A 12,487-nucleotide genomic window follows, 5' to 3' on the forward strand; every position below is an offset into this window, starting at 1 on the left:
TAAGAAAATCATTAAAATTGCAGGTAACTTGCAAGTTCGACGCCATCAGATGAAACAAATCGCACATACTATTACTGATATTTTAAAATTCAAAATTGACACTATATATGTGTTATCCCTATGGGGAAAAGGTATATTTACTCTGAGACGACAAAATGTTTTGTAAGTCAAAAGTCTTCCTTAACTTTAATGAACCCAAGCAAATGGAATGCCAAAGTATACTTAATATTTGAGGATCTGAAAGTTTGTCCCCAAAGCGCATTTTACCTTTAAACAACGTCTTCTTTTTATCGGTGAATGACAAAAATCAATAATAAGTTGAAAATGAAAATGACCGCATAATGATGGCGATACATATACAAGAAGTTTAAAGAATGACGTTAATGACTTCCATAAAAGTATGTAAATTATCATTGCTTTTTGTATTCTCAATATTTACTTTGACTGAACGAATTGAAAAAGTTATTCTCTGTAAATTTGATCGAACGTCGAAATGTACCTGCGATCATTTCGTATTGACTCCAATACTTTGCAAATACTTTTTAAAAATATTCATAGAATAGAATATTTTTAACATTTTTAGTTGAAGTTTGAGATTTTTCACAAGATTTTCATATTGATTACATCTATTATACGGAGATATGTATCAGAAAGAAACTGTTAAACAGTCACCTCATACTTGCAGTGTGAAAAAGGCAACTCCAGTTGAGCAGACCATTAAAATTTTCAAGGATGATTCCTTACGTGTGTAATTTTTTACTCAGTCTGTACTTTTGTCAGCATTTAACATGGAGCAATCATTTACATAAACGTGCTTTACATTTCTACATTTTTAAAGCTGAAGGAATCGAATCGTACGTTCAGTTCTACATAACCACGTTTAAATTGTTTCATGTAAAGCATTCTCTCTTTAAATGAGAGTTTGTATTTGTATATGTGTACCTTTCAACTTTCATATAAGCTTAAACAGAATTCGCAAAGTTCGATGAGTCATTACTGAAATATGCAGGATCTGTTTACTGGTATTATACTCGAGTCAATTTTAAATATCATTGCTGTTACAGAATCGAAATTGTAGATTTATATAGCCTTGTTTACAATTCAAATATAGTCAAGAACACGACCATACACATTTATCAGGATTTATCAGATGGCATTCAGAGTCTCTCTCTCTCTCTCTCTCTCTCTCTCTCTCTCTCTCTCTCTCTCTCTCTCTCTCCTCTCTCCTCTCTCCTCTCTCTCTCTCTCTCTCTCTGCGCAATTCTATCAACTACAACTACATAGTGTATTTTTAAATGGATTGTTTTCCTTCTTATATGATAAAGTCGGCCATCTTTTCATTAATTTTGTTTGATACAAGATACTACTTAATTTGTTCGACATAATGAAAGATACTGAATGAATAAAAGACCCATCCACATATTACAGCCCGGTATTAGACAAATTAAATGAAATCATCGCGAAAGTAAATGTATGTATGAATATGTTAATGGTCATGACTATCAATTCATTCTTGAAATGGTTTCATGTATCGCGTCTAAAACCTGGGTAAAATACACGAATGGTTATCCATTCATTCAGTATCTTTCAACATGTCAAACGATATAAGCAGTATCTCGTATCAAACAAAAATCATGAAAAGTGGCCGACTTTGTCCCTTAAACTTTTAAGAAATTTATTAGTCGGAATCTTTAAACGTAGATACATGACTGAGCAAAATATTTACAAATATAACTGTAATTTTGTCCATCTTCACCAGGTTGAAAGATATTTTGATTAAACTTCCGTATCCAAGGCAACTATTATATGTCTGTCTTGTATGTCTGCCTCTTTTCCTATTGTATACCTCTCCAGATGAGTTGCTGTGATCAGTTTCTTACATCCTTTGTCTTTTGCCTTGCTAGATAAAAACTATAACCGTCGTAAGCCATCTCGATCTTCAAATTATAACGTGGCAACATAATTACAGAGGGGTTCAACTCGATGTCTCAACTCAGAGTATGAGACGAACACATGCATGTACAAAACGAACGATTAGCCCTGGTATCAAAACACATTTCAAAGTTACCGACTCATTGATTAATTAAAGGAAACCAGCATGGGCAGCCGTTCTGTCTAGACTGAGAGGTAGACAGTTGATAATACTTGATCGACAAAATAAGTGTCTTTACAATTTGAGTTGAGAGTTGAAGGGCTGAAGAGTTTTTTTAGCTGATACTAAGTGAAACACTTCAACTAAAACTGTAAAACAGCTACCACAGTAGATAAAGTGTAATCCGCTGTTCAACTATTTGTCTAGACAGAGCTGCCCCATGCTAGTAGACTGAAATTAATCAATATGTCGGAAACTCCGAAATGTGTCGTGATAATAAAGCTTATGTTTTGTTTTGTACATTAACTGTGTCTGATTCATGAGTTCGGGCACAGAATTGAAAGCCACTGCTACCAGATAGAAAGCTGAAGTGCATAGTTCTACATGTTGTCCAATTCAGGATGGTGTGTAATGGGGAGAGAGAGATAGAAGCTGGAATTGTTCAGGGAATGAAAATCATCTATGTACCAGAGTATAAAGTTAAGGGTTTAGTTTAGACAAATTTGTGGATTAATTCTGCTTTATATGAATGCGGGAGGGAGTGTGCAAGCAACAGGTACAATTAGTACCCTTAGGCTTGCCGGCTGTTTGAAATGTGCCATGAATTATTTGACAGTAAAGATAAACATTCATAGTAACTTTAATGCAGTGCATATGCGTACACAGAAAATTAATCAAACGAGAAGGAGATACGAGTCTGCAATAGAAAGGAAACATCAGAAGGAAAAGAGTCTAAGAGAGCGGATTTTCCGTGTATGATGACTGTCAACTTGAAGAGTTGGATGACTTCTTTAGTAAAATGCTAAATATACATGACCCTTACCCAGTGTTTCGCGAGAGATAAAAACATGGGGAGGTAAAAATCTCTATCACTCGGCCGCTGACCTCAAATATCTGTATTACAAGTGCCGTAATGTGTAGACTATAGTTCAAAGGTGACGTCACAAAATATACTGAAATTTTAACGAGGAGTAGTCTCGGTAACATGTATTGTCAAACCTACCTGCGATCTTTGTCGAATCGGAATATGTAATATATTACACAATCGTCGATTATTCAAAATAAGGTGAATATAAATATCAATAATTTAATTTTCAGTAACAAATCCCAGGGTGGATTGCTGACATGGAGAGAAACTACATAAAATCAGTATACGAATGAAATTTGTCTCCAAAGATAGCAAGCTGGTAATATTAGCCAATTTTTTACCATCGGAAGTGTTTAACATAGGTGGGAGACGACAATTATTAATCCTAAGAGTAATACGATTGACCGTGTGCACGTCAATTTTTGAATTGTTAGATTAATCATATCACTTTCACGTTACACTGCACACATACTAATATGCGCTAGAATTCTCTGACCTGACAAAAAAAAGAACTTTGATCACCTTCACTATTTATTTTACCTTAAATGTCTGACCAGGTGTTCAGAAAAACGAGTCTATATATGCCTCAAAATGGATATATCATCTTTTTAAACTTATTCCGAATGATTAAGAACGCCTATTTAGATTCAAACTGATATATAGTTAGATCATAACAGCTAGAGGTATAAGATGTCAATATAAAAAACTGCTCGATTTCTATAAATCTGTTGCTGAAGCATTCAAAAAAGACTTTCACACTATTGCAGTATTTTTAGACTCCTTGTATGCGTTATACTGCTTTTTGTAAATTCACTCATGTACGAATTTATTTCACGGTAATATCACAAGCAAATTTTAAGCCAGTCAATGGGTTTTAGAACATTTATTGGTCTATGATAATTTCATTTTTATCAATATTTTAATCAGATTCCGCAAGGACGTACTGAGATGACACTTCAATACACAGATTGATATCACATTTGGAATTATTAGATTAGTAAACGCAAGGTGTAAATGGCCAGACTCAAAAAGATGAAGGCTTATTGGGTACATGTCGGTACATTGCTATTATTTCACTCGGCTTTTAGTTGAAGTCTGGATAGCATACCAATCATGCCAATAGGAAAAGCATAAATACAAAGTGACTCTTATCGACCATAAAATAGAGCTAAATAATACAATGAGCGTTTGGTTGCGGCAGCCAGCCGAGGGAACAATTCGAAAAACTACGACAAATTTGTCTGTCTGTCTGTTCGTATGTCTGTCTATCTGTCTGTCTGTCAGTCTGGCTGTCTCTTTCTCAATGTCTCTCTGTCGTTCTCTTCTATCAATGTCGCTCTGTATTTGTCTCTGTCTCTGTCTGTCTGTCTGTGTGTCTGTCTGTCTCTCTCTCTCTCTCTCTCTCTCTCTCTCTCTCTCTCTCTCTCTCTCTCTCTCTCTCTCTCTCTCTCTCTCTCTCTCTCTCTCTCTCTCTCTCTCTCTCTCTCTCTCTCTCTCTCTCTCTCTCTCTCTGATACATATACCGTCCTCTCATTTTGGTGTTGTCTTCCTTATTTAAACTTACGATATAAACCAGGAATTTTACAAAGTCAAATGTGTGACACGGGTCTCCTTACCTAGTGCAACACAAATTTCAGACTGAGTAGCCTTTCAGCATCATACGAAGGTTCACAAAGGAATAAACTGTTTGAACGGCGTCGCATTTTACAAATCGAAGAATCTAAATTCATCGTAAACAATTCCACTCTGTCTGTGTCATTAAGTTTGAGTTACGGAAGCTTATGAGGTTGAAGAAGATAGAGTAATTTAGTATTTTGAATGATGAAAATAGTTTCATAGAGATTCATACGGGTTAGAAAAGCCAACCATCTCTTCAAATTTCGCGAAATTTGGCAAGTTGCATTAAGTACACGATGCAGGGTCGGTCAAGTGACACTCGTTTGTCGGTAAGTGCAGTTTTGCCACTGGTTGTTCAGTGTCTATTAGGAGTTTACAGGGCTTGCCTTGGCAATGTGTATCAAATGAACTGCAGTTGTCATGACAGTGCATCTAATGTCACGGGTACGAACACTGTCTCGAATGAACAATGCACAAAATAAAGCAGAGTCCAGTAATTATCTTATATTACACAGAGCTATTTTAATACAACATACGTTGACACCAGGTTGCACGCACTTCTACTGGACATTCCATTTACACGGAAGGAAACAGACGAAAAATATAGAAAACTGACCTTTGGTAGTCCTTGACGTGTCATTCTGAGGAAGGCTCGGTAGTTCCTTATAATATTCCTAAATCCACATTTAGAAGGGACTTAAGGCAAAAACACACCATAGTCATATTCCACATGTAAGGACTGTTTAAAACTGTATACAAGGCCGATTGATAGTAGAGTTAATGATTTAACATATGGAGGTAGGGAAGGTCAATGAGGATTGAGTATGAAAGAATACATTGCAAAAAAAAACTTGGAAAAATAATTAATTTATTTTAAAAGTAGTCTACATTTATTTAAAAATGAAAATGTACATTCAAATAAGTGTTTTGTTATGATTTGTTGACATTTAAATCAAAGGAATCAAACTCTCATCAGTTATACGGACAATAATGAAAAGGAGCTTGGTCGATTTCTATGACTACAATGTGAAGAAATAGCCTAGTCTGTATCTTTGTTTGTGTTCCATCTATAACCTTTCTGCATGTCCGTCGCCATCTCATTTTGTCAGTCAGTCTTTGATTCGATAAGTGAATGGTTGGCTGTCTGTTTTGGTCAGCTTCTGCCTAGCTTCCTCACTTTTGTGGCTTCTGTTTCTGTCTTTCCTTCCCTTCCCTCAATCATCAGTAAAAATACCCGTACCTCTTGTCTATTTTATTTTCCTCATCAGTTAAACTGAATATAATAATCATAACGAATCCAACAACTCGACCATGTTAATCCGTCGTGGAGATCTCCTGCCTTAATCTTGTAGACAAAATTAAATTGTTAGGGTAGTCGTTGAACATTGCTTGTCGAATAGGGCAGGCAAGCATTGAGTGGAGGACATGAAAGAATCACTTATCTGTGTACATAATCTGTCCGAATGTTTCGATCGGTACGGTCAGATCATGTGTTCAAACAGTTATCAATGGAGTCATTATTCTGTGCTTTGGTATCATCTTGAAAGAAAGAATTTGAAAATTATTTAGAAATGAGCCTTCCACAGCACAGTGAAACAAAACTAATTTTTGACTGACTATATGTTGTTCAGAGTAAAAACTAGGCACTCAGGACACAAATGTATTCAAATGTATTTTTGATTTGTAGCGTGTAACAGATCAAATCAGGTAGTGAGTAACAACGTAAGTTATACAGATGTTTTTGCGTTCAAAATTCCGACTTTCTCTGTCGGTGTTACATGATTTTCTAAAAAATATTCAATGAAACCCGTCATTCTATTTGTGCATCGTGTGAACTGACTCAGCTGAAACAGTGCAGCCTTGTGATGTCGTGTGTAAATAATTAACAAGATAACGCGGGGTGACAGCGTCCTTGATAACAAATTGCCCGCGACTTCCATATAGATGCCGGCAAAAGTTTCATAGACTCAGGCTACACTCTTGTAAATTTTAATAATGATGTACCAATATTCAAGTTCGGCCACCTTAAGGTAGAATGCACCTCGGGGACAGAAATTTGGGCCTTCAAATTTTATCAATTTTTTTCTTCTCTACCACTTGTGGGGGCTCATTTTAAAACTCTTGGCGAAAGAAAAGTTTTCACTGTCTTAGTTTTTCGAAAATCGAAGATTTTATTTTTTTCCCATAGAGTCAACACAGGGATGGCGGCCATTTTTAATTTCAAATATCGAGAAATCGCAAGTTATTTGTCTCTCTGGTACCAAAGTCTACAGGGTGACCCTGATTTTTATTCTTGCTTCGGTAAGAGACTGGTTGAAAGTTTCACTGAGGAAAGTTTGAGCAAAAGTTTAGTCTTTAACTTTCGAGGTGCATATCGCCTTAACTGGAACGAGGCTGGACGTGGAGAGGCGTTGGGTTCTGACTAATAACAAACATAGACTAATATTAGATGCTAGTAAGTGCCCCTAAGTCTTCTTAGTCACCTCCGTGATGATAAAGTTCAGTACACTAGATTAGTAGTTGTTGTCATTTACAGGTCACCACAACACGGCTGCACGTGCACGGCGATTGTCATGGAGACAACTTATGAGCGTATACTCAAAGACAAATTCTTAATATCTAGGCTGCGTGCATAAAATGCGGTGGGGGCGGGGGGGGGGGCTGAAGGAATTAAGGGGGACTCGAAAAAATTCGTGGTAGTAGAGACGGGGGGCTAGGATATTTTGCTCTGCCTCAAGGTGGGGCCTGAAAACATTTTGGTTTCTTTTTACTTTTTACTTTTTCCGATTTAAACCACGATTCCTCCAGCCTCTCAGTCATGAAAGAAATTCGTGTTTGCTGGAGCATGATTTTTCTGAGCTCTGCTTGTTTGTTATGAATTACTTGCGTCGAAGAAGCATAGTGTACTTCTGTTTCAGCTAGTCTTAATATACTGATCGATGACCTCAAATATACCACAAAATTTACATTTAAACCGACATGACGTGTACGCATTCTACAGGACACAGGTTCTCAAACTCAAAGATACGACAAAATAAACACTATATGGAAATAGTTGAGCTTCATTGCACTGTCAACTATGTGAAATCATTAGAAACGCAGAGAATCAGTGACAAATTGCAGCTAACCTGTTTACCACAATGAAATTCAATAAAGGAATTGGAAATAGGTTTTCAAATTTCTTGTAGGCTCATGATCCTATTGCATATTGAAATATACACATACTTCTGTTTTCAATTTTCAATATCCTTTCGGCTTAAGCATAAGCATAATAGTGATTTTGCTTAGGAGATAACGGCCAAATTTATTTGTCAGGCTTACGGAAATTTACAATAGGAAATACAGTCTATGGTTTTCTATTTAAGTTTGGATTACATGCACAGTGACATGTAGCACCGCCAGCCCAGATGTCAAAGGGAGCCCGACGTAATACTGATGATTATAATTACACTAAGTTGATCCAGCGGAGGGGAAATAAATGAACACCAAGATACACTCTACGTCGATTTAAATGGGACATGCACCCATAAGGGGCCGTGGATAATTCAAACTAGCGCACGGTAAACGAAACTAAGTGTATTTGGCCTCAACCGCCCTCCCCAAACGAAAGTTTAGAAGTGCGAAATTCCCAACCGTCAAAATCTCATTCTGTATCAACATACGTACAATCGGTAAGTATGTTGCTATGAAATTATGCATACGCTACCACCCCATCTCCGGCACATCCCCTTTAACATCAATCTTTGCTCAGTGCCAACTCAACCATGACGCAAAAACAGAATGAAGTCAATTGAGACAGTGTATCCAAAACGATTGTTACGTTGTTTTACTCGTGTGAGACCCACCTATATAGTTTAGCACCGGTGCCTCACTCGCCCGGTACACTCCCCCAAAAATCAAACTGTATTATTTTATATTGTGGATGTACAGGCCAGACTGTGACTTTGATTGATCTGTTTGCCTGGCTGACTGTCTGCCCGTCGTCTGTGTGATTCCCTAACCGAATGTGTGTCTGCCTGATCAAAATTCTATGACCGCTTTCATCCTCTGTTTATGTCAAAAGCATGCTACTGTGTCTGGCTGTCTTTCTTTGTTCCTCACCCTTCATCAAGCGTCCATATCTATCAGTTTGATCAATAAAACAACTCTATTACGGTCAGACCATGTGTTCAAACATACCGCAGTGACGTTGTCATTCCTAAATTAGATATCAGATCAACACGATCCATATCATATTTACAGTTTGAAAAACAAAATAAAGGAACAAAGAACAATATTCAACATTTCTCAATTAATGACCTTTGTAATGCAAAACGCAAACATAAGAAAATATAGCTTTTTGTTTTTTGTCAGGGTTGATAAATAACTCTTTGATTTATTAATTCACAGATGTTATAAGTAATTTTCACTTTTATTGAGTAGCAGATCTAATGAAGCACGATGAAAGCCATACATGAACTTGGAGATAAAAACACATATTCCCTTTGCTCCTTGCGAGCTTCAAGATTGATCGTTCTACTGTTCAATGAAACAAGTACAGAATAGCATGTTAATAAAACTCCATAGTTTTCGCCGTATAGTTTACTAGATCTGGACCTTGACATCTTCCGAAACACACGTCAACGGAGTCAGCAAGTTGTGTTCGTAACCGGGGTTCGTAATTTCCCGAGATATTTTAGTACAAAACACACACAGTAAAACGCTGCGTAATTTTTGAAAACTTGCGTAAGAAGCGTACCAGCAGTTTTGGATTTCATGTTTTACACCGATAACATTTTGACAAGAATAAAATTCCCTATGGCAGCTCAATACTTGAATAAAGACATGCATTAAAATCCTTCATCGTGTAAATTGACAAAGCAGACTCTGTGTAGCCTAGCGATGGTTTGTGTAACTATTTGACATAATAACACAGGGCCACAGCGTTGCCCATCATAAATTACCAGAGATTTTAAATTCGTGTTGTCACAGGTTTCATCAGCTGTTTTGCACTGAAATCAACTTAGATAAGGATGTACCAGTAAGCACCCTCGGCGAGCATGACTTTAACGGGGTTAGTAGAGGAACAAAGGTATTCGACTCATAATTTGGTAGGTAGAACTCAAACGCTGATAAATATGGGAGCGTGGGAAGTAACCGCTCTTTGCTCTTCATAGCAACCACCTTGGCGAAGCTCCAGATGATAGACACTGTGACTGTCTTCCAAAGTTCGTCGACACTGTTGCATAGCGACCGTCATGGTACGTGCGCGCATACAAGGACACCATTTTACATGGCCGAGTAGATATTCAGAATATGTTTTCTTTACACTGACCAGACGATAAAGTCGATCTTTATCATTTCTATTTTTGGTATTGTTGCGACGAGGCGGAGTGGCACTTCTTCCTTGTGATAATTGAATCATTAAGAAAAATAGCATGAATAGTTAACAAACTAATCGGACGGAAGAGAATGTCTTATAATTATTGAAGCATAATTGTTTTGCGCTAACGTTTATCTTAATCATTAAATTATTACATGGAAGACGTACCATGAAGCCTTGTCGCAACTAGTCCCGATATAGTGATGACCTCAGACATTAGATAAAGTCTACTTTTCACCGACATGGCACAATGTACAGAGGTCATGTTCTCTCTCAGCGTTGCGTATTCATGATTTCCATGATCAACAACTCAATGATATACTAAAGTACGAACTATTACAGTGAAAAGTTAAAATCGTAGGCAACATTAGATGAAATTACAACTTTTATAAGGAATTTACAGGTGCTACTTGGAGATGTTGTCATTTGACATTTCAGTGACGGGGCGCTGTTCACATTGATATACCTCATCCTGAATTTATAGAACATTCATGTCAACCTTTATCCAACATTGTCAGTGCAGGTAACAGGTACGAGTATTTCTCAACAAACAGAAGCGTTGACATTATCTTACACCGACCTACTTTTAAAAGAAGTTTATCTTCTATTTGTTTTAATGCCTTACCGATTACACGGAACTAGATAACTCAGTGACATCGCGACTCATCCAAATATTTGTTTTTACCATGGCCACGAGACAAAAATAACACTCTGAGTATTAGCACTCATTGACCGTACCGGCAGAAACCATTCCCGTCTATCTTTGTAAACACCGGTCATGAAATGATGCCAAGCCCTGCGTAATTAATGATGACAGTAAGAGGGGGAAGGATGATATCGTACGATCGCTGATAAAAATAAGGTTAAATTAAGGTCATGGACTACGTGTCCTTCGTGTTTTATCACACCTCTGATGCATCCCTTTTATTTCCAAATACATATTACACACGAAAAAGTATAGAATTGGAAAGCTTTGTGATATTTTTGTTTACAATTGCAATAAAGATTTAATTGGCGGTAATGTTTGAGAAATGCGTGACCAGCGCACAGTAAATGCTTCACAGCATGATCGCTTCCCAATGATAGTTATTATGCTCTCTACTCATTTTTTTTCTGACTTTCTGACATGTCCATTAACGTAAAAAAAAACCAAATCAATCAAATGCATGGTCACTGCTGTTCATACAGTAAAGTAACTATGATGGTGGTCAGTAACATCTACTCGTTATAGTATGATGCATTCCAACTTTTCCCCACACAGAAACTGGGCAGTTTGGATTATTCATACCTACTTTAATCCTACTGTTCGTAATGTTATGTCTTAAACACATCTATCGAACACATTTAACACCTTTCCCGGGTTCTTGAACCCGGTTGGTCAAAATTGGCTGTTCTAGCCTTTTGATCACCCCTCTTAAAATGCTTGGATAGTTGACTTGGAAAACAATTGCAGGAGAGCTATCAGTTTGGTCAGAATGCCTTCCAAGAAAGTTATCCCCCGTGGTCTACTGGCTGTCGGCATGCGTCACTATGGCATTGGGCGATCCCTCTGTATCGGTGAAGTGTTTGAACTCACCAGAGATGCGGCCTGTATGTACGACAGGAATGCCGTGTCCATAACATTAGGCGGCATTAAAGTTGCCAGCCTATAAAGAGATGCTGCCGAGCTGATGGCCAAAATAATGGATGCGCACTTGCACAATGGCAAGATATTTTAAAGGTGAAGAAGAAGGCATACTTCCATTCCAGAAGAAGTGGCGTTGCGCAAGAGTGCAACGTTGGGTTCTATGCCGACGAAAGGGTGACTGGAGTGGTTGAAAATATCATCAGTGGTTCGCCATTCCAATACGCCATCCTTTAATAGGCATAGGCACAAACAAAACGGCCCTTTTCAGGGCCAACACATCCTCCAAAAAGAGAACTACCGACAATGAATACCAGTCAAACACACACTCAAATTATAATTATGTGCAGCTAAACGATTAAAATGGCTACGGTTTCTCAGGCTGACATGATTTGCTGCACATTGCGTTATGTTGTGACAGATATTCCGTTTTACTATCACTTAGGGTCAATGTTTGCAAGCCGACACCGTTCTTTTGCTCTTCTGTGGGGGGTTGTCAACCTGATGTAATCGCAAATCCTCAGATTTCCATCTGATATAAGTATGTACGTACACAAGAAAAGTAAACTCATGAATTTTAATAGACGGGGTGGCTGAGACCAATTTCAATAGAGATTGGTCTCAGCCACCCCGTCTAAGTCTGTGTGGGGAAAAGTTGTCATGGTCCTCTGTTCTCATTTAGCGATTCCGAAAATTACGAATATATTGATGTCAAATGTGTTTCAACACTGCTGAAGATAACATGGTCATTCAGATGTGAGTTTGATTCACATAAATTGAAGGACAAAAGAAAATGTCTAAGCGATGGCCTTAAAATTGTAGCCCTAAATAGCGCCCTCTTTCAGCAGAAATGAAATTTTTGTGTGGACGATGTTGTCGGTAAGGAACACCTTGTAACATAAACATAAACAAAGAAGCTTGTTT

This window comes from Ptychodera flava (assembly GCF_041260155.1).
Source record: "Ptychodera flava strain L36383 chromosome 3 unlocalized genomic scaffold, AS_Pfla_20210202 Scaffold_25__1_contigs__length_14229661_pilon, whole genome shotgun sequence".
In the NCBI taxonomy this organism is placed as follows: domain Eukaryota; kingdom Metazoa; phylum Hemichordata; class Enteropneusta; family Ptychoderidae; genus Ptychodera; species Ptychodera flava.